Source organism: Danio rerio, chromosome 12 (assembly GCF_052040795.2).
Source record: "Danio rerio strain M-AB ecotype USA chromosome 12, GRCz13ab, whole genome shotgun sequence".
NCBI classification, from domain to species: Eukaryota; Metazoa; Chordata; class Actinopteri; order Cypriniformes; family Danionidae; genus Danio; species Danio rerio.
Genome location: NC_141032.1, coordinates 1,347,501 through 1,370,490, shown reverse-complemented (window position 1 = coordinate 1,370,490; position 22,990 = coordinate 1,347,501). Strand labels below are relative to the sequence as shown.

At 35.1% G+C, this 22,990-nt stretch overlaps 1 protein-coding gene and 1 long non-coding RNA gene across 2 annotated transcripts in view; one reads left to right on the top strand and one right to left on the bottom strand.

The window, feature by feature from the left end:
* Positions 1–22,990, bottom strand: part of rab26 (RAB26, member RAS oncogene family) — a 112,059-nt gene that overhangs the window by 66,332 nt on the left and 22,737 nt on the right. The gene's annotated exons all lie outside the window — the stretch shown is intronic.
* LOC147841242 (uncharacterized) lies at positions 467–4,772 on the top strand. Its single transcript, XR_015503760.1, has 5 exons — positions 467–1,754; positions 1,818–2,656; positions 3,110–3,598; positions 3,912–4,294; positions 4,451–4,772. It is a non-coding gene; the product is annotated as an uncharacterized LOC147841242 (long non-coding RNA).

Sequence of the window (22,990 nt, the reverse complement as noted above, 5' to 3'; positions counted from 1 at the left end):
CCCATCACACTTAATGATGAGTGAGAAAAGCAGCGGCGAGATCAGACACACGGGCTTTTCTGTTGTCAGCACTTAAAGATCAAGGCTCATGAAGTCAGGGCTGTTTTACGTACACTCCCCCCCCAAAAAAGATGGTTTATAAAAGGTACTTTGAACATAGTAAAAGTGCTGTTCTAGATCTGTATCGCCCTGAAAAGCCTTTAATGACATTCGTAATTCTGATTGGCTGGAAGGTGTACAATAAAATCACCTATTCCTGACCTATTGAGTTTCTTGATTCTGATTGGCTGAAATATGTGCAATAAATTCACTTATTCAATGATCTGCTGAAATTCTTGATTCTGATTGGCTGGTGGATGTGCAATAAAATTACTGATCTGTTGACGTTCTTGATTCTGATTGGTTGGAAGCTGTGTAATAAAATCTCTTATTTCATGGTTTGCTGAAATTCTAGATTCTGATTGGCTGGAAAGTGTGTAATAAAATCTCTTATTTCATGGTTTGTAGAAATTCTTGATTCTGATTGGTTGGAAAGTGTGTAATAAAATCTCTTATTTCATGGTCTGTTGAAATTGTTGATACTGATTGGCTGAAAGGCATCAAATAAAAATCACATGGTTTATTAAAAATTGTTTATTCTGATTGGCTGGATGCTGTGCAATAAAATCGCTTATTTCATGGTATGCTGAAATTCTAGGTTCTGAGTGGCTGCAACGTATCCAATAAAATCACTTGTACCCCATTTGCTGAAATTCTTGATTTTGATTGGCTGGAAGGTGTGCAATAAAATGGTTTATTCATGATCTGTTGGAATTCTTCATTCTGATTGGCTGAAAACTGTGCAATAAAATCATTTATTTAATGGTTTGCTGAAATTCTTGATTCTGATTGGCTGAAATATGTGCAATAAAATCTCTTATTTCATGGTTTGTTGAAATTCTTGATTCTGATTGGCTGGAAGCTGTGCAATAAATTCGCTTATTCTATGGTCTGCTAAAATTCGTGATTCTGATTGGCTGGAAGGTGTACAATAAAATCCCCTATTCCTGATCTATTGAGATTCTTGATTCTGATTGGCTGGAAGCTGTGCAATAAATTCACTTGTTCTATGGTTTGTTGAAGTTCTTGATTCTAATTGGCTGGTGGATGTGCAATAAAATTACTGATCTGTTGAAGGTCTTGATTCTGATTGGTTGGAAGCTGTGTAATAAAATCTCTTATTTCATGGTTTGTAGAAATTCTTGATTCTGATTGGTTGGAAGCTGTGCAATAAAATCGCTTATTTCATGGTTTGCTGAAATTCTAGATTCCGATTGGTTGGAAAGTGTGCAATAAAATCGCTTATTTCATGGTCTGTTGAAATTCTAGGTTCTGAGTGGCTGCAACGTATCCAATAAAATCACTTGTACCCCATTTGCTGAAATTCTTGATTTTGATTGGCTGGAAGGTGTGCAATAAAATGGTTTATTCATGATCTGTTGGAATTCTTCATTCTGATTGGCTAAAAACTGTGCAATAAAATCATTTATTTAATGGTTTGCTGAAATTCTTGATTCTGATTGGCTGAAAGGCGTGAAATAAAAATCACACATTTTATGGTTTATTAAAATTCTTGATTTTTATTGACTGGAAGGTGTGCAATAAAATTGTTTATTCCTGATCTGTTTAAATTCTCGATTCTAATTGGCTGGACTGTGTGCAAAAAATCTCTTATTTATTTTTTGTTGAAATTCTTGATCCTGATTGGCTGGAAGGTGTGCAACAGAAATGACTAATTCCATGGTTTGCTGAAATTCTTCATTCTGATTGGCTGAAAGCTGCAAAAAAGTAGCATATTTAGGATTTGTTGAAATTCTTGATTCTGATTGGCTGGAAGGTGTGCAATAAAATTGCTTATTTCTGATCTGTTGGCATTCTTTATTCTGATTGGCTGGAAGCTGTGCAGTAAAATCATTTAATCCACAGTATGCCAAATTTATATTGAGAAAAAAATATTAAAATAAAATTTTTATTAATATTAAGGAAAAAAAAGAAAAAACGCACTCAACATCTGTCCACATCTGAGGGAGTCTGTATGTCTTTTTTGAGGTTTTTGCTAGAGTAGTGCTAAAAACAGTAGCAAACGCCTGCACTGTCATCTTCATTGCAGAGGACAAACTTTAGCCATGGATCTGCCGTTGTTCCAGCGCAGTAAATTGGACAGTGTGACAGCTTCCAAAATCAGCTCAGCTTCAGTGTTTGTGTGCTGAAGCGGCAGGACAGCAGGTTTGAGGTCAGTTCATCTGTCACTGTATGATCAGAGTCTGTGCTGATGCATCATAATCAACCTGCTGTCACAAACTCGCATGAAAAAACACACCAGAAAGTTTCATTCTGGAACAAGCCTCCGCTACACAGGACACATATCACTGTCATTTTACCAGAGTAAAAGAGTTTAGAGAGTATGCTTTAAAAACCTGCAGTAACTGTTCAATAACTAAGAACAACATGATGATCATACAGTATGGAACAGTCACACCGAAAATATATGAATATGAAAGTTAACCCAGAGCTTAGGAATGCACATCAAGTCTGATCTAAACAAAATTGAAAATATGGGTGACATAATACTAGGAAAAGGATGAGCCAAGATAACCTGGGTTTAGGATCCCCCAGGGTTAACTATTTCAAGTGTGAAAAACCCCAATCAGACACAGCGAAACAAGAAAATGTAGCAAGTAATGAAATGGCAGCCCGGAGTCCTGATCTAAACCTGATTGAAAACAGGGCTATACGATACTGGGAATAATGACCCAGGTTTAGCATGATCCAGGGTTAACAATTTCAAATGTGAAAAGCCCTAATCAGACACAGCGAAACAAGGAAATGTAATCAGTAATGAAATGGCAGCCCAGAGTCCCGATCCAAACCTGATTGAAAAAATGGCTGCACGATACTGGGAACAAGATGACCTGGGTTTAGGATGACCCAGGGTTAACAATTTCAAGTTTAAAAAAGCCCTAATTAGACACAGTAATAATGAAGTGGCAGCCAGAGTCCTGACCTAAACCTGATTGAAAACAGGGCTACACGATACTAGGACTAATGACCCAGGGTTAGGATGATCCAGGGTTAACAATTTCAAGTGTGAAAAGCCATAATTAGACACAGCAAAACAAGTATGTAACAAGTGATAAAGTGGCAGCCTAGAGTCCTGATCTAAACCTGATTGAATAATAGGGCTGCATCATACTGACAAAAGGATTACCCAGGATGATCTGGGTTTTGGATGACCCAGGGTTAACAATTTTTAGTGTAAAAAGCCCTAATCAGACACAGCAAAACAAGTAAATTTACCAATGAAATGGCAGCCCAGAGTCCCGATCCAAACCTGATTGATAAAAGGGCTGGGAACAAGATGATCCAGGTTTAGAATGACCCAGGGTTAACAAATTCAAGTGTGAAAAGCCCTAATTTGACACAGCAATACAAGTAAATGTAACAAGTGATGAAGTGGCTGCCCAGAGTCCTGACCTACACCTGATTGAAAACAGAGCAACACGATACTGTGAACAAGATGACCCAGGTTTAGGATGGCCCAGGGTTAACAATTTCAAGTGTGTAAAGCCCTAATTAGACAAAGCAAACAAATAAATGTAACAATGACGAAGTGGCTGCCCAGAGTCCTGACCTAAACCTGATTGAAAACAGGGATATACCATACTGGGAATAATGACCCAGGTTTAGCATGACCCAGGGTTAACAATTTCAAATGTGAAAAGCCCTAATGAGACACAGCGAAACAAGGAAATGTAATCAGTAATGAAATGGCAGCCCAGAGTCCCGATCCAAACCTGATTGAAAATAGGGCTGCAAAATGCTGGGAACAAGATGATCCAGGTTTTGGATGACCCAGGGTTAACAATTTCAAGTGTGAAAAACCCCAGTCAGACACAGAGAAACAAGTAAATGTAACAAGTAATCAAATGGCAGCCCAGAGTCCTGACCTAAACCTGACTGAAAACAGGGCTACACAATACTGTGAACAAGATGACCCAGGTTTAGGATGACCCAGGGTTAACAATTTCAAGTTTGAAAAGCCCTAATGAGACACAGCAAAACAAGTTAATGTAACATGTTATGAAGTGGCAGCCCAGAGTCCTGACCTAAACCTGATTGAAAACAGAGCTACACGATATTGGGAATAGTGACCCAGGTTTAGGATGAGCCAGGGTTAACAATTTCAATTGTGAAAAGCCCTAATTAGACACAGCAAAACAAGTTAATGTAACATGTGATGAATTGGCAGCCCAGAGTCCTGACCTAAATCTGATTGAAAACAGAGCTACACGATATTGGGAATAGTGACCCAGGTTTAGGATGAGCCAGGGTTAACAATTTCAATTGTGAAAAGCCCTAATTAGACACAGCAAAACAAGTTAATGTAACAGGTGTTGAAGTAGCAGCCCAGAGTCCTGACCTAAACCTGATTAATAATTGGGAAAAGTATGACTAAAAGAAAAATTGGCTTATTTCAAAGCAAAAAAAAAAAAAAAAACTTTAATTTACTCACCCCACTGGCAGATTATTTAGCTTGTTTTAAGACAAAACTCACTTAATTTTGTCCTATTATGTCTAAAAACATGATAGTATTTTTATTGGTCTAGAAAATGCTTCTTAATTTAAGAATTCATAGGACTACACTGCAAAAAACACTAAAATGAGAAACTCAAAATAAAGCATTTTTGCAGTGTAGAGAATGCAGAATCAGACCTCTGTTCATAATTCATCACTTCACTTCTGACTTCATGTGATGCACAATAGGTAAAAGTCACCACATTGATTTTAAGGTGTGCTCCTGTCTCCAGCTCAAGGTGTGTATTGTTAAAGCAGCAGTATATAAGGAGCGGGTCTCCAGACACTTGCTAGTTTGGGTCATAAATAAGAGGACAGTGAGTCACAGCGAACACCTACACTTCTTCTTTCTGACTCCGAGAGCCAATTAAATCCAACACGAGGAGCAGCTTATATAAGAAGCAGATCCACTTTGTCATCATATCTGCATCGAGACGCGGCCGGAGACTTCAAGACAAACACCACGTTTGTAAACGAGCTGTTTTTAGCACAGAAGTGTGATTAAACCTGCTGACGGGAACCAGATTTATCATAATCAGTCTACAGGGAAAATCTGCAGCTGAATTAATTTCCTCTCAGTGTGAATTTAGCACACCACCAGTGGAGTTTGAATACTCATCTGCATTATTATTATGAGAGCCAAAGCCAGGGTTATTATAGTTGTGCATGTTTTTATTTTGATCCTATTTTTATGTGTGCGTTACGTTTCAGTCTAGTTTTAGTTTGTTTTATTAATGGTAGTTTTAGGTCTATTCTATTTAGTCTATTCAAGTTTTAGGAAAGACTCTAGTTGCTGATTTGGTGTCAGAAGTGTCTCTATGAAAGGCGAAGGCCTCTAGATTTTGCTGATTTGAGCTCAATTAAATCTGATCATGTCTTGATGTTGACTGATTTGATGAGGACAGTGCGGTCTGACTCTGCTCAGACTAAAGTCTCATCACTGAACAGAAATAATGTCCAGTATAGAATATAAAGTCCTGCTGCAGTGGAGACAGAATGAATATTGTGTCTGACTCCATCATGAGCTTGGAGGACTGCATCCATACATCTCTGAAATGACTCAAATCACTGATTAATAAAGTCATCTGGAATGAAGAAGAAAGCCTTCATGGAGGACTTCCAGAGTTCATCAAGAGTATTTGTGTTCATCTTTAAAACACCTTCTCCTTCATCAGCTCAATAATGTTTATATCTGGTGACTGGGCTGGCCAATCCTGGAGCAGTTTGACCTTCTTTGCTTTCAGGAGCTTTGATGTGGAGGCTGAAGTATGAGGAGCGCTATCCTGCTGGAGAATTGTCCCTCTCCTGTGGTTTGTAATGTAATGGGCAGCACAGATGTCTTGATACCTCAGACTGTTGATGTTGCAGATCTCTCGCACGCCCCCATACTGAATGAACCCCAAACCATGACTTCTCCTTCACCAAACTTGACTGGTTTCTCTGAGAACTTTGGCTCTATGAGGGTTCCAGTAGGTCTTCTGCAGTATTGGTGATGATCGGGATCAGCAGATGATTCAGCAGAGAAGTCCACCTTCTGACACTTTCACACATCATCAACTAACGTCAAGTTATTATTTGTTGCTCTTTTAACTGAGATCAACAACAATACTTTTGTCAGGAAGTGTATATATTTAATTTAAGTTTTAGTATGTATTGTTATTTAACAAGGGGGAAGCAGTGGCGCAGTAGATAGTGCTGTCGCCTCACAGCAAGAAGGTCGCTGGTTCGAGCCTCAGCTCAGTTAACGTTTCTGTGTGGAGTTTGCATGTTCTCCCTGCACTCGCGTGGGTTTCCTCCGGGTGCTCCGGTTTCCCCCACACTCCAAAAACATGTGGTACAGGTGAATTAGGTTGGCTAAATTGTCCGTAGTGTATGAGTGTGAATGAGTGTGTGTGTGGATGTTTCCCAGAGATGGGTTGCAGCTGGAAGGGCATCCGCTGTGTAAAAACTTGCTGGATAAGTTGGCGGTTCATTCCGCTGTGGCGACCCCTGATTAATAAAGTGACTAAGCTGACCAAGTGAATGAATGAGTTCTTTAACAAAACTTGTCCGATGTTGACTAAAGTTTAGTGTTTGTCATGTTGTCTGCACCAAACACCAAGTTTACTTATCTAAAAGCCTCGATTAAAATTAAAAAAACAACATAAAGACATCAAACTTCACTGAATTATCTCAGTAACAATGCACATTTTGCACAAAATAACCAGGGAAGAATAACGACCTCAATTTGTGTTAACTAAAATAACCTTGCCCCAAGCAAAACACGAGCGCGTTTGCTCTCACACACATCTGTGCGCATTATATTAAAGAAAACTAGGCTAATGAAGTCTAACGAGGGATATATTTCTGTCAGGGAATCTTCATTCAGTCTCAGGTCTGTGCTGTGTTCATGGTTTTGGCCTCAGCAGGTGACATTATATTCGTTTCTGACAGCTACAGCAGCAGCCAGCGGCAAACTCATCTTTTTAATGATATCTTTTCCTCGGGCTGTCGGCACACTGGTTGACTGATCGCTGAAATGAAAGCTCTCATAATAAAACATCGTGTGAAAACTCAGTGGAAGTGAGAAGGATGATGACGGACTGATTAAAGCGACCTTATTCTACACTTTTACAGTCCTTCATACTGCCATTTTCAGTGTTTGATTGCGGTGTGTATTTAGGAATTAGCCCCGATAAATGACATGCAATAACCAAACAATTAGTGATTGGTGGTTTCCCATGTCCAGGTTGGAGGAAAGTCCTTACCCCAGGTGGAGGAGTTTAAGTATCTCGGAGTTTTGTTCACGAGTGAGGGAAGGATGGAGCGTGAGATTGACAGGCAGCAGTAATGCGGTCGATGTACTGGTCCGTTGTGGTAAAGAAGGAGCTGAGCCGAAAGGCAAAGCTCTCGATTTACCGGTCAATCTACGTTCCTACTCTCACCTATGGTCATGAGCTTTGGGTCATGACCGAAAGGACAAGATCTCAGATACAAGCCGCCGAATACAAGCCGGCAGGGCGCACTCTTATGGATAGGGTGAGGAGCTCTGACACAGGAGCTCGGAGTAGAGCCGCTACTCCTCCACATCGAGAGAAGTCAGCTGAGGTGGCTCGGGCATCTGTTTTGGATGCCTCCTGTACGCCTACCTACTAGGCATGTCCCACTGGGAGGAGGCCTCGGGGAAGACCCATGACACACTGGAGGGACTATGTCTCTCGGCTGGCCTGGGAACGCCTTGGGATCCCTCCTGAGGAGCTGGAGGAAGTGTCTGGGGAGAGGGAAGTCTGGGGTTCTCTCCTAAGACTGCTGCCCATGCGACCCGGCCCCGAAAAAGCGGCAGAAACTGAATGAATGAATGAATCTGCATGCCAGACAGTGTTGTTTTCATGTATTAGTGGGCGGTTCTTGCATCATTACACAATTAAATATGCACTAGGGATGATGAATGTATTTATTTAGCTAAGTTATCTCCCAGTCGGGTAAGTACAATAAATTGTATTTCTGGTTTTAAGGAGGACCTATTATGCTCCTTTTTTTCAAGGTGTAAAATTAGTCTCTGATGTCCAAATCTGAATTGTTATTAAGGTCAAAGGTACATATAATAAACATCCACAGCATGCATCACAAGTCAACACTATTTATTTTTCTTTAAATAAAGTGGCATTTGCAATCAAAACACAATAAATACCCTGCAAAAAAATGCCATTTTACTTAGATTTTGTGTCTTGTTTCTAGTCTAAATATTTAAAATTCTTAAATCAAGAAGAATTTTCTAGGTAGGCAAAACATATTGTCTTGTTTTAAGAAATAATATGTCAAAATGAAGTTTTTCCTTAAAACAAGCAAAATAATCTCTCAATGAGGTCAGAAAAATAATCTTATGTCAAAAGGAAAAGCAAGATTATTTAAGGAAAAAACACTTCATTTTAATGTATTATTCCTAAAAAAAAAACTTTTACTTTGAACATGTTTCTTGATTTAATATTTTTTTATATATTTAGACTAGAGACAAAATCTCTAAAATAAGAAAGTCATTCTGCAATGAATATTGTTGAATTTGTGTGATTTGAATGACAAATAAGCTACTATAAGTTTTGTAGGCATTTTTGTTTATTTAATTAATTTTTTTTTTTTGCATTATTTCAGTACAATTCACATTGAAACAACAACAAATATCATACAATTAACATACAAATAATAAAAAATATACTATATATATAATGCCAATTTCACACTTTTATGCATTAATAAATACTACTTACGAAGAAACAAACAAACAAACAAAAAAAAACATTCTACATGAATCATCTAAATAATAATCTGAATACTAATTTTGTCTTATGGGGCGAACGGTGGCTCGGTGGTTAGCACTGTCATCTCACAGCAAGAAGGTTGCTAGTTCGAGTCCCAGCTGGGCCAGTTGGTGTTTCTGTGTGGAGTTTGCATGAGTGGTTGCGCTTGGAAGGGCATTCACTGTGTAAAACATATGCTGGAACAGTCGGCGGTTCATTGCACCCCTGATAAATAAGACACTAAGTCGAAGGAAAATGAATGAATGAATATTTTCTGGGTGATGCAGTGGTGCAGTAGGTAGTGCTGTTGCCTCACAGCAAGAAGGTTGCTAGTTCGAGTCCCAGTTGGGCCAGTTGGTGTTTCTGTGTGGAGTTTGCATGAGTGTGTATGGGTGTTTCTCAGCACTGGGTTGGGGTTGGAAGTCCATCCACTGTGTAAAACATATGCTGGAAAAATTGGCGGTTCATTTCACTGTGGCGACCCCTCATATGACACTAAGTCGAAAATTAATGAATTAATATTTTCTGGGTGACGCAGTGCTGCAGTAGGTAGTGCTGTTGCCTCACAGCAAGAAGGTCACTGGTTCTAGCCTCGGCCGGATGAACTGGTGTTTCTGTGTGGAGTTTGCATGTTCTCCTTGTGTTCGCAGGGGTTTCCTCCGGGTGCTCCGGTTTCCCCTACAGTCCAAACACTTGCGGTACAGGTGAGTTGGATAGGCTAGTAGTGTATGAGTGTGTGAATGAGTGTGTGTGTGGATGTTTCAGATGGGTTGCGGCTGGAAGGGCATCCGCTGCAAAAAACATGTGCTGGATAAGTTGGCGGTTCATTCCGCTGTGGCGACCCTGGATTAATAAAGGGACTAAGCTGAAAAGAAATGAAGGAATAAATGAATAAATATTTCCTTATGCTAGTTAAACGGCACTATGCTGTTGTCATGGAAACACAGACCAGGTCAAGTACGTCAAAGTAGCCCTTATATAAATGATTAATGTCATTGAATAATTTCCAATAGCCCATTTGCCATAACTCAATAATGCTCATCTTAGTAAAAAAAAAAGTAATTAAATGCAGTAAATGAAGAGAGCCATGATAATAAAGTTAAATCCCTCACATATAAAGATAATGAGTCAGGGTAAAGGATTCATTTAAAGAGATGGAGTCACTCAGGGAGAAAACCCTTATATAATGAGTAAAACCAGATGACCTTCCTCTGAGAAATAGAACAACTTCAGTCTCAGACTTACAGAATCAGTCCCAGTTATAAAACACATTCTTATTAACATCGATTTGAATACTAAGAATGGTGTTAGAGAACATCACAAAAATGTAGTTTATGCAATCACTTAAACAACAGCGGTACAGAGAGACTGATGCTTACATGGCTCCACAGCCTCTGAGATTCCTACCTGTACAGCTAAGACCGTGTGATGCGCACTCCGGGCTTTTACAAACCTTACAGCAGTGGTTCTCAAACTGTGGTACGTGTACCACTAGTGGTACGCAGGCCTCCTTCTAGTGGTACGTGGAAGAATACTGAATAATGAAAGAAAAAAATACTCAGTTTTAAGCTACTTTATCAGGATGTGATTTAAACGTAGCGGGACACAAAACATAGACTCAAGCAACTTTGCCATGCTTGAAGCTAAAATATAGCCTAATTAAAGTTAGTCTCTGTATGCGGTTACCACAAACTGCGGTCCACTTAAGATGAGAACTTAAATCTGCACATATGAATGGATAAATAACGTTTGAATTGGTCAAGCAGTGCATTTATGCATGTAATCGCTCACGTTTTCTGACACACACGTACTGTAAAAAAAACGAGCTGGATGTAATCTCTAATGTAAATATGTAATTCCAAATCATTTATTTTAAAATACAATAGATTTCAGAGAGAAACAAATACGTCATGTGTACATGCAACACATATTTCAAAATTTATCAAACTGGTTTTATATATGAATATGATGACATAGCCATTATTTATGAGGTCCAAGCAACATTTTCAGGTTTTGATAAATAGGTTACTATTTGTTAATACTTAACATTTAACAACAGCACTTTTATTTTAGCTTTAAGAGAAGGAGCCTACCATTTTCACTTTTAAAAGCACACTTTAAACATTGACTATTTATTTATTTAATTTTTATTTTTTTTTAAAGGGGCTGACAATAATAATAGGAATTAATCTGCCTCGTCATTATGGTGGTTCTTAGAGAGACAATTTTTTTCTGAGGTGGTACTTGATGAAAAAAGTTTGAGAACCACTACCTTACACCCTTTATTATCTTACACTCGTCATATTTACATTGTTGATTTTGCCCTGAATGTGTCTTCTGTACACACTGTTTCATGTGTAAATTTAAGTGCATGCCTTAAGTTATATGTAAAGTGTATTTACGAGTAACTTCATCAGTAGATTTGATATACAGTTGAAGTCAGAATTATTAGCCCCCCTGAATTATTAGCCCCCCCCTGTTTATTGTTTCCCCAATTTCTGTTTAATTTGTTTGTAATTTTCAGTTGTTCTGCATTAACACTTCCGAAACGCTAGTTGGCAGTGAGGTGTTTATGTTCCTCTGTGTCGAGTTTCTTTGCTGGTGTTTTGTTCTTTCTGAACGCTTCCGGGATGTACAAGTGGCTCAAACTTGCTCATTCTGAGGCAGGAACCGGCGGACGTGCAACAACTTTAACTATGAGGTAAACACAAAACAAAACTTTCCATCCGGAGCTCCTTCACGGGACTCCACACTTGTAAATAATCGCTCCATCAGGCTCGTGCGGCTCTCAGTCCCGCCCAGACTTGTCAGCGATACCAAGCCGACCAATCACAGAGCTTGCACTACTCGTCATTACGACGTGTAGTTACATTTTTTGAGAGGTGCGACGTCGATGGCCTCGACGTAGGGCTATGCGTTGACGCATACACAGAAGTATAAATCAGCCTTTACGCAGGTCCTTGTCTTCAGGTGTGACTTACTGCATAGTAATGATAGTTCACGCCTTCTCGCATAGACCATTGTCACTCAAGAAGTGACTTAGAAATTTATATTCAATACATTGCTTCTATATTGGATGATTCTCACATCATTTTGAAGCAAAAACACTAGGCTACAAGCTCCAGTTCTCAAACGTCTTGTGCACAAATGTTCTCTGTGTGTTTCACGGCCTTGTTTCAGTGATTTTAAAATTATAGTTTTTCACTAACCACGCATAAACGTTTCTTTCTCAAAAACACAAACAAATACAAACAACCCGGGCTCATTGTGGAAACGTAGCCCCGCGGACGTTTCTGCGGACCGCGATTTACGTCCCGGGAGGTACGTATTCGGGCGGGTTTTGTTTTTTGCGGATCCGCGAAAGGCCGTTGTGCGAGCTTTTTCGCGTCTCGGGCGCCTCTCGGGAGCGCGCGCCATTCGCGTCCACGCCGTTCTCGCGCGAAAAGCCGCCGGATCGGTCAACTCGGCCGCCCTCTTCTTCCTCCTCCTTTCCTAAACCCGAGCGACGGTTCGCAAAAGCCGTCTAGGAAAAAAAAAAAAAGCAAAAGCCCTCGTCTTCGATTTCGACCACGTTTTCGGATCCCGCCGCGTTCTCGCCCTTATTTTTCGGATTCCGTTTTTCGCCTTACCTGATTTACGGAACCGCTGTTCCCCGGAATCGATCCCGGTCATCGTCCCCGCAGCTGGCTCCTCCTCCTCCTCCGGGGCCTCCGCTCCGCCGACGCAACGCTGTGAGCTAAGCGGACAAACTGGTCGCATCGGGAAAGCCCTCCACTCGGAGGCGAGCCGTCGGCCGGCGAGCGCGAAGAGGAGGAGCGGAGCGGCGCCACACCGCCCCGCAGCGTTCGCTCGAAAAAAACTAAACGCGGCCTTACGTACCTCCAGCCACGTAAATCGCGGCCTCCAGAAACATCCGCGTGCTACGTTTCCAAAATGAGCTTGGGTTGCATACAAACATGCTGCTTAGGTATAATTGTAGCCCAGCTTGTGCTGTTTACACTGTTATCACACTTTAGCCATTAATGTGCTTTTAAGACACTGAAAACAACACAAATGTCAGTGCATGTCAAAACTTCTCCACGACCCCAAAACACCCTTAGACCCCTGAGGGTTAAAGCTGCAGCAGGTGATTGTCTTCAGAAACTTGTGTTGTTGTGCTGGATGAAAGTCTCTTCACAGTCCACTGGTGATGATTAAAGTAAATGATCTGAATGTGTTTATGTGTGTTTTTATACTCTGGGTGAGGCATAAAACTAAAAAATGTTCATCCAATTAAATATTGTCAGGCTCAGTGGCGCAAAAAGGGGGTATGCAGTACATGCGGCGCATAGGGGCGCCACACATGGGGGGCGCCATTGTGCCAAAACTATTTTTAAAATTATCCATATTAAAAGTTTCAAATAATATATATTTATATATATATATATATATATATATATATATATATATATATATATATATATATATATATATATATATATATATATATATATATATATATATATTTGTTAAAAATGTTTATTTATCATTTTATATGCGTATAATATTGTATTTTATTAAATTCAAAAATCATTCCACCCCCCACCCCCATTTTTCATACCATATACATGTTTTTATGAATTTATTATGTATCATATAGATTCATCAGGCCTTTTGGTAACTCTTTGCTCAAAACTATTTTAATTTTGGCTACAAACAAAGTTATAACATTTCAATTAAATAGAACATTTGCTTGTTTCTGTTTTTTTATTTTTTTATTACACTAAACATTTGACAGTCTTTTTTATTTAACTTTTAGCAGTTTCAGTCAATTGTTCTTGCAAAGACAGACCCTACACTTCTCACAGTGTGCATGTGAGAAGTAATTGCAATGTTCTTTTGCTCTTTAGGACTCCCATGTCTATCATTTTGTTTTGACAAATGTAGTACAAAAAGTCCAAAAGCAAGGCTAGTCAAGGTGCTATAATCATTTCGTGAGGGAAAATTAAATTGAGAAGAAATTTTGGGTGGTATGAGATGCATTTCTTTGCGACTTAACATGCTTAATGTAATTATACCTTTTACTACTTCATACTATTTCAGTTGTGTTCAGAACTGCGAAACTGTATTTTTTGAAGCATATTGATATCTTTATGAAAAAATATCTTTAATTTATTGATGGAAATATTTTCCACATTTTATCACTTGCCTGTTATAAAATATAGTTGGATTGAAGGGGGGCGCGCAAAAGTTGAAGCCGCATACCCATCAGTAAATGTGCAGTTGCGCCCCTGGTCAGGCTGACACCTCCAATAATACTGATAAGTAGCACAAACTGTCTGTCAGCAAATGTAGATTTGAACAACTGCGCAGATCTGCCACGCACGCCGCGTTCATCTGCAACTAAGGGAGTTTCTTCTGTTTCTCGTTGGATGAAAACACTCATTTAATCACTGATGCTTTACACCAGTGGTTCTCAAACTTTTTTCCATCAAGTACCACCTCAGAAAAAAATTGTCTCTCTAAGTACCACCAAAAATGAGCAGTATTGAAATACAGTAGGCCCAGTAAAGCAGCTACAACTCACACAGTTAAAACAACGCGGCAGATTACCTCAGATATATAGGCTATATTCATAAATGGCATATTATATGCATAATTTTTGATAAATTTTTAAATGTGTGTAGCATGTACATGACGTATTTCATTCCTCCGCGTACCACTAGAAGGAAGCCTGCGTACCACTGGTGTTACACGTACCACAGTTTGACAACCACTGCTTTATGCAGTATTACAGTATGTGTGAAAAACCAATTCACATCGTTGGATGGAAGCAAAGCTACTGAAATCACCATGACTTGTATTATACTGTATGAGGTCAGTGTGTGTCCAGCTCTAGCATGTGTGTGTGTGTGTGTGTGTGTGTGTGTCTCCAGTACAGACAGTGATGTGCAGAGATCTGACAGCAGAATCTCATCCACCTGTTGACTCTCTGACATTCAGTCTGCAGGTGGCAGAGAGCAGATCATTTAATTACCTACAGATCACCTGGGCTCACACACACACACACACACACACACACACAGTTGAAGTCAAAATGATTGGCCCTACTGTGAATTATTTTATCTTTTTCAAATATTTCCCAAACAATGTTTAACAGAGCATATGTTTTACACAGCAGATGCCCTTCCAGCTGCAACCCAGTACTGGGAAACACCCATACACACTCATTCACACACACACACACACTCATACACTACGGTCAGTGTAGTTCATCAATTCCCCTATAGCGCATGTGTTTGGACTGTGGGGGAAACCGGAGCACCCGGAGGAAACCCACACAAACATCGGGAGAACATACAAACTCCACAAAGAAATGTCAGCTGACAGAAACGGGACTCGAACCAGCAACCTTCTTGCTGTGAGGCTAAACGCTGAGCCATCATGCCAACTAATATATTCATTCAGCTGCTAAATGAATAATTATAATAGCTACACAAACTCATACTGGAGACTGGTGTCTCATGAGTTTGACGGCCGTGTGCTGATGAATATTCATGAGAAGTTGCTTTGTCAGGAGTTTTGAGTGACAGCTGGACCTGCCCAGCAGCTTTTGCCTCTTTTTTTTTTTTCTTTCGCATGGCTTGTGATGAATATTAATAAGCACCTGTCGGCGGCTGAACACAGCAGGTCATTAGGGTTCGTTATGAAGGACTCGTTATTAACACCCGTTTACCACATCTGCTGGACATCCCGAAAACTTCTGTAGCTAATTTACGGTGGCTGTGATGTCTGATTTCTGCAAATTACTAATCTCATGTTTGATGCACATTCATAATGCATGCCATATTTCAACCTTGAATAATGAAACAATAATAATAATAATAATAATAATAATATTAATAATAATAATAATAATAATAATAATAATAATAACAATAATAATAATAACAGTAATAATAATAATAATTATAATAATATTAAATAATAAAAATAGTAATAATAATATTAATACAAATAGTAATTATAAAAAAATAATAGTAATGATATAATAATAATAATGATAATAATAAAATAATAATAATAAATAGTAATAATAATAATAATAGCACAAATAGTAATGATAAAAAATAATAATAGTAATAATAATAATAATAATAATAATAATAATAATAATAATAATAATATATTTTATTATAATCATAATTAAAAAAAATAAAAGTAATCTAATAATAAGAACAACAGCAGCAACAACAACAACAACAATAATAAAAATAATAGTAATAATAATAATAATAATAATAATAATATTAATATAATAATAATAATAATAATAATAATAATAATAATAATAATAGTAATAAATAGTAATAATAATATAATAATAATAATAATAATAATATCTTTTTTAAATAATAATAATTTAAAATAAAAGTAATCTAATAATAATAATAATAATAATAATAATAGTAGAAATAATAAATAATAATAATAACAATAATAATAAATAGTAATAATAATAACAGTAATAATATAATAATAATAATTATAGTAAAATTACAAATAATAAAAATGGTAATAATAAAAATAGTAATAATAATATTAATACAAATATTATTTTTAAAATAATAATAGTAATAATATAATAATAATAATAATAATGATGATAAAATAATAATAATAAATAGTAATTATAATAATAACACAAATAGTAATGATAAAATAATAATAATAATAATAATATTATTATTTTTTAAAATAATAATAATTTAAAATAATAATAATAATAGTAATAATAATAATAATAATAATAATAATAATAATAATAATAATAATAATAATAATAATAATAAAATGTTTAGGCCACAGTGATAACCTTTAAGCCACCAACATTATATATCTGAAAACAAAAATATATACTGTGATTATCTTGAATGATTTTTATACCTGTCCTGTATCTGTACAGTGTTCATGTGCAGTGTGTTTGTGTGAAACACAGAGCAACAGATGATCAACACAGAACATTAATAAACATTATTCATCAGATGAGCAGGATATTAAACTCTCCAATCCTCAGTAAACGGCGAAGAACTCACAGAAACACTGAAGCTGAGATATTGTTGAACACACTGATCTGATCTGTGAGTCAAGCTGATCTGCGGCTGTTTTTCACACACAGCTGATGCAAATGACAAGCCATGATGAAATCAGTGAATATAAATATAGTCAGTCTGTGTCTACAGTTTCTTATATGTGTGTGTGTACTTGCTCTAAAAGAAAGGATTAGACTGTATAATGCAAGTGAAAGGATTGACGTCATATACAGCTGAAGTCAGAATCATTCTCCCTCCGGTCAATTTTTTCAAATATTTCCCAAATGATGTTGAACAGATTCAGGAAATTTTCACAGTATTTCCTATAATATTTGTTCTTCTGGAGAAAGTCTTATTTGTTGTATTTGGGCTAGAATAAAAGCAGTTTTTAATAGTTTTAAAGCCATTTTAAGGTCAATATTATTGGCCCCTTCAGCAATATTAGTGTTGGATTGTCTCCAGAACAAACCACTGTCATACAATGACTTGCCTAATTACCCTAACTTTACCCTAATTACCCTAGTGAAGCCTTTAAATGTCACTTCAAGCTGAACACTAGTCAAATATCTAGTCTAATATTATGTGCTATATTCATCTGTATATGTTGCTGTGGCATTTGCCTAATCATGTGTAAAATAGTGTGATTGACCTTTCCAGCAGAGCGTAAATGATTGATGAAATGACGCATCTCTGACACTGTAAACAAACTCAGTGTCAGTCCTGAATTCATAAGCGCACGTTTCAGGGCGAATTAATATTCAGCAAGCTTCCATCATAAGCAGACATCAATAAACAGTTTATAATAAACACTATTATGACCTTTATAATGTGACAATATTAGTAAAGAGTTTTGTAATTGAATTATTATGCATAGAAATTATATGAGATTATGATATAATGTAAATGGCATCTTTTGATATTTTGATAAAAATATTTACATTTACATTTAGTCATTTAGCAGACGCTTTTATCCAAAGCGACTTACAAATGAGGACAAGGAAGCAATTTACACAACCAAGAGCAACAATGAATAAGTGCTATAAGCAAGTTTCAGGTCTGTAAAGTCTAAGAAGGGGAGTATTAGTAGTATTAGTATTTATTTATTTATTTATTTTTGTACAGTTAATGTGATATTCAGAGAGGCAATTACAGATTAGGAAGTGTAGTACAATTATGTACTATAAATTTTGAAATGTATTAGATAAAAACAAATTTTTATGTAAATGTAACAGTAATCTAGATTGAGTTTAATTTAATAATGCAATATTTAATGAAAATATATTTACATTTCTTGCGCTTAATTCTAAACTAAACTCTTTAAGGTTAAATATAAAGTATTGTAAAATAAATTAACTACTAAAATAAATAAATATATAAATAGATGAATCCATCTAGGTTTTATTTAATGTTACATGTAATGTAAATGTAATGTAATGTAATGTAACATCAAAATATAAAACTTTTAATGTTGTTTATAAACATAAAAAAAAAACATTTAAATTAAATAAATTAAATCAAATTAAATTAAATTAAATATAAAATACAAAATAAATACCATTTAATTAAAAAAAATTATTTAAAAAAAATAAAAAATTAAAAATTAAACATAAAATAAAAAAACATAAAAAATATAAATTAACTTAAAATAACATAAAATAAAAATGTAATTAAACAAAATTAATTATTAAATTAAAAACTAAATTAAATTAAATTAAATTAAATTAAATTAAATTAAAAATTAAATTAAATTAAATTAAATTAAATTAAATTAAATTAAATTAAATTAAATTAAATTTAATTTAATTTAATTTAATTAAATTAAATTAAAAAATAGCTATAATTTAAAATAAAATTAAATAAAAATATTAAATTAAATTAAATTAAATTAAATTAAATTAAATTAAATTAAATTAAATTAAATTAAATTAAATTAAATTAAATTAAATTAAATTAAATACATTTGAATTAAAGTGAAAAACGTGACACCCTATACCAGAACAGCATCTTTCTCCTTTATTTTTCCGCATATACTCAGTCTGATCTATAACATTGAACTGAAGCATGCAGTGATTTCTCCTTCTCATTACCCTCTGGATGCGTTTCTCGTTAACAGAACAGGAATCACCTCTGCCATTAGATGCAGTCGATAGGTGATCTTCACCTCTGAGTAATTAACCATTTCCCTCACAGGCCTAATTATGTGTATCAGGTAGACATTCAATGTTTTTACCCGTTTCTGCATTCGAGAGTTAATGGATTGACACACATTTAAGGCTTCATTCTGCTCAGCTGACTGTGAAATGTAGAGTTCGCTTGTGCTTTATTTTTAAGGTCGTGAAGAACCCACACACGCATGTTTTCGTGGTGTAATATGTGTGCTTGTGCATGTAGCTCAATGAGATCAATGACTCAGACCAGACCATTAAAGAAGAATTTGTGCAGAGAAACTACATTACCCATTTCAACAATCGAGGAGCAGCAGGTCTGATGTATATCTGTGTGTGTGTGTGTAAAAAAAATATATATATTGTTAAATTGATGAAATACTGAAAATTATTTAACTTTACATTTTATTTATTTATTTATTTATTTATTTATTTATTTATTTATTTATTTATTCATTCATTCATTCATTCATTCATTCATTCATTCATTCATTTTCTTGTCAGCTTAGTCCCTTTATTAATCCAGGGTCGCCACAGCGGAATGAACCACCAACTTATCAAGCATGTTTTTACGCAGCGCATGCCCTTGCAGCCGCAACCCATCTCTGGGAAATTCATTCATTCATTCATTCATTCATTCATTCATTCATTCATTCATTCACTATTTTTATTTAATAATTAATTCCTTTATTTATTTAATTTTTTTTTTTTTTATTTATGTTTTAATTTATTATTTACCTAATTATTTATGTATTATCCTTTATTTGTTTATTTATGTTTTATTTATGTTTTTTATTTATTTAGGTTTTATTTATTTATTTTTATTGATCTTTTATTTGTTTTTATTTATATATATATATATATTATTCATGTTTTATTTATTTATTTGTGTTTACTTGTTTATTCATTCATTTATTTATTTACGTTTATTCATTTATTTATTTAGGTTTTATTTATATTTTTCTTTATTTTTGTTTAATTTAAGTTTTATTTATTTATCTATTTATTTATATTTTATTTATTTGTATGTTTATTTATTTATTTATTTATTTATTTATTTATTTATTTATTTATGTTTTGTGTTATTTATTTATTATTATTTTTTATGTTTTATTTATGTTTAACTTATGTTTTATTTATCTATGTATTATGTTTTATTTATTTATTTATTTATTTACATTTTATTTATGTTTTATTTTATGTTAAATAAAAATATGTAAATTAAAATGTATTTTATGTTATTTATTAAAATTAAATTAAATTAAATTAAATTAAATTAAATTAAATTAAATTAAATTAAATTAAATTAAATTAAATTAAATTAAATTAAATTAAAATTAATTAAATTAAATTAAATTAAATTAAATTAAATTAAATTAAATTAAATTAAATTAAATTAAATTAAATTAAATTAAATTAACAAATGACAGCTGACTGTGAATCTACAGTTCGCGTTTTAAGGTTTAATAAAGTAATTTGTGCAACAACAAAAAAAAAAACTACATTACACATGATCCATTTCTGTGTAAATGACAAAGTGCAAACTTTGGATGTTCATATCAGGTTTACATCTCCTAAATGTGAATTTTGTCACTGTTTTAGAGCACAATAGCTAATAGATATCCTTTATTTTAATTTCAGGAGACCTTGGAGTACATTTTGTGGGCTGAAGCATGTATTTTCAGTCTGCTTTGAATGCTGTGCATATTAAAGAAGAGCAAAGAAGAGAGGCAACATGGGTTTTTATTCTGGCTCTCTATTTTCCAATTACTGATCTGTCAGAGAGAGAGACGCAGCTCCTGTTATCAGAGAGACCTTGACATTAAAACTGGCTGTGAAAGCGAGCGCAGGCTGTAATCTGTGTGTTTGACGGATGAGCGAGAGTCCTGGACTGAACACAGCTGTGATTCTGCAGAAATCTCACTCACTTCTGCACACACACTACACTCCACATCACACTGTCATTTAGAGTAAATACTATAGTGTTTTAACCATATTACAGTACCATATTATAGTTTTTACAACTTTTTCTTAATGAATACTCCAGCATAATGTAGTATTAAATATAGTGATAAACACTGTAGTACTGTCTTAGCTTAAACTGTACTGGGTTAGTAAACTGCAGAATAATATATCCTATAGTTGAAGAAAACTGCAAAAATGGGTCCATTTTTTATATTACTATTATTGTTGTTATCATGGCAACTATAAAATCACCACAACAGATCAATTGTTGTGTTACCATAGCAACTATAGAATCACCACAACAGATCGATTGTTGTGTTATCATAGCAACTATAGAATCACCACAACAGATCAATTGTTGTGTTACCATAGCAACTATAGAATCACCACAACATATTAATTGTTGTGTTACCATAGCAACTATAGAAATCAGCATAACAGATCAATTGTTGTCACTGTAGCAACTACAGAATCACCACAACAAATCAATTGCTGTGTTACCATAGCAACTATAGAATCATCACAACAGATCAATTGTTGTTACCATAGCAACTGTAGAATCACAACTGATTAATTGTTGTGTTACCATAGCAACTATAGAATCACCACAACAGATTAATTGTTGTTACCATAGCAACTATGGAATCAGCACAACATATCAATTGTTGTGTTACCAGAGCAACTATAGAGATCAGCACCACAGATCAATTGTTGTGACACCATAGCAACTATCGAATCACCCCAATAGATCAATGGTTTTGTTACCATAGCAACTATAGAATCACCACAACAGATCGATTGTTGTGTTATCATAGCAACTATAGAATCACCATAACAGATTAATTGTTGTGTTGCCGTAGCAACTATAGAAATCAGCATAACAGATCAATTGTCACCGTAGCAACTACAGAATCACCACAACAAATCAATTGCTGTGTTACCATAGCAACTATAGAATCGCCACAATAGATCAATTGTTATTACCATAGCAACTGTAGAATCACCAGAACTGATTCATTGTTGTGTTACCATAGCAACTATAGAATCACCACAACAGATTAATTGTTGTTACCAAAGCAACTATGGAATCAGCACAACATATCAATTGTTGTGTTACCATAGCAACTAAAGAATCACCACTACAGATCAACGGTTCTGTTACCATAGCAACTATAAAATCACCACAACAGCTCAATGATTCTGTTACCATAGCAACTATAAAATCATCACAACAGATCAATGGTTCAATTACCATAGCAACTTTACAATTATATTTTACATTGTACATTCACACATCTGCTGTGGTGATTCTACACTGTAAACAATTTAACAAAAAGTCAAGCCAACAGCAGTTTTTTATGCTTATTTCACTTATTTTAATAAGTTATCAGGTTTCAACAAAATTTTTAAGTTGTACAAAATGTACCGTAATAGTGTGATTGCGCGATGTTGAGATGACTGAAAAAGTCTATTTGATTCAACTAAAAAATTGAAGGCAACAGGATTTTTTACATTTCTGTTGCTATGGAAACACAACAACTATATGCAGTTGCAAAACAGTATTTCACTAGATTTAATAAGAACAATGTGTTAAGAAGTTTAAAAACAATTACTAAAGGCCATTTTCCCTCTTACTTATTAGAGATTATGACAGCAGCTGGTTTCTGATAACAAACAGCAGGAGTGTGTGATTGTGTGATTTATGTGTCTGCGGGGAACAAAAGCAGGCCAGGTAATTGATTTAAATGTCTGTTCCTCCTCGAACCCCAGCCCAATTAATCAAGAGACGAATGCAGAGACTGATGTTCTGAAACACGAGGACTCACAGATCCAAAGAGCGCTGCCATTAATCAGATTCTTACAGCAGAAACACATTCAAACCTTCTGCCTTCAGCAAGAG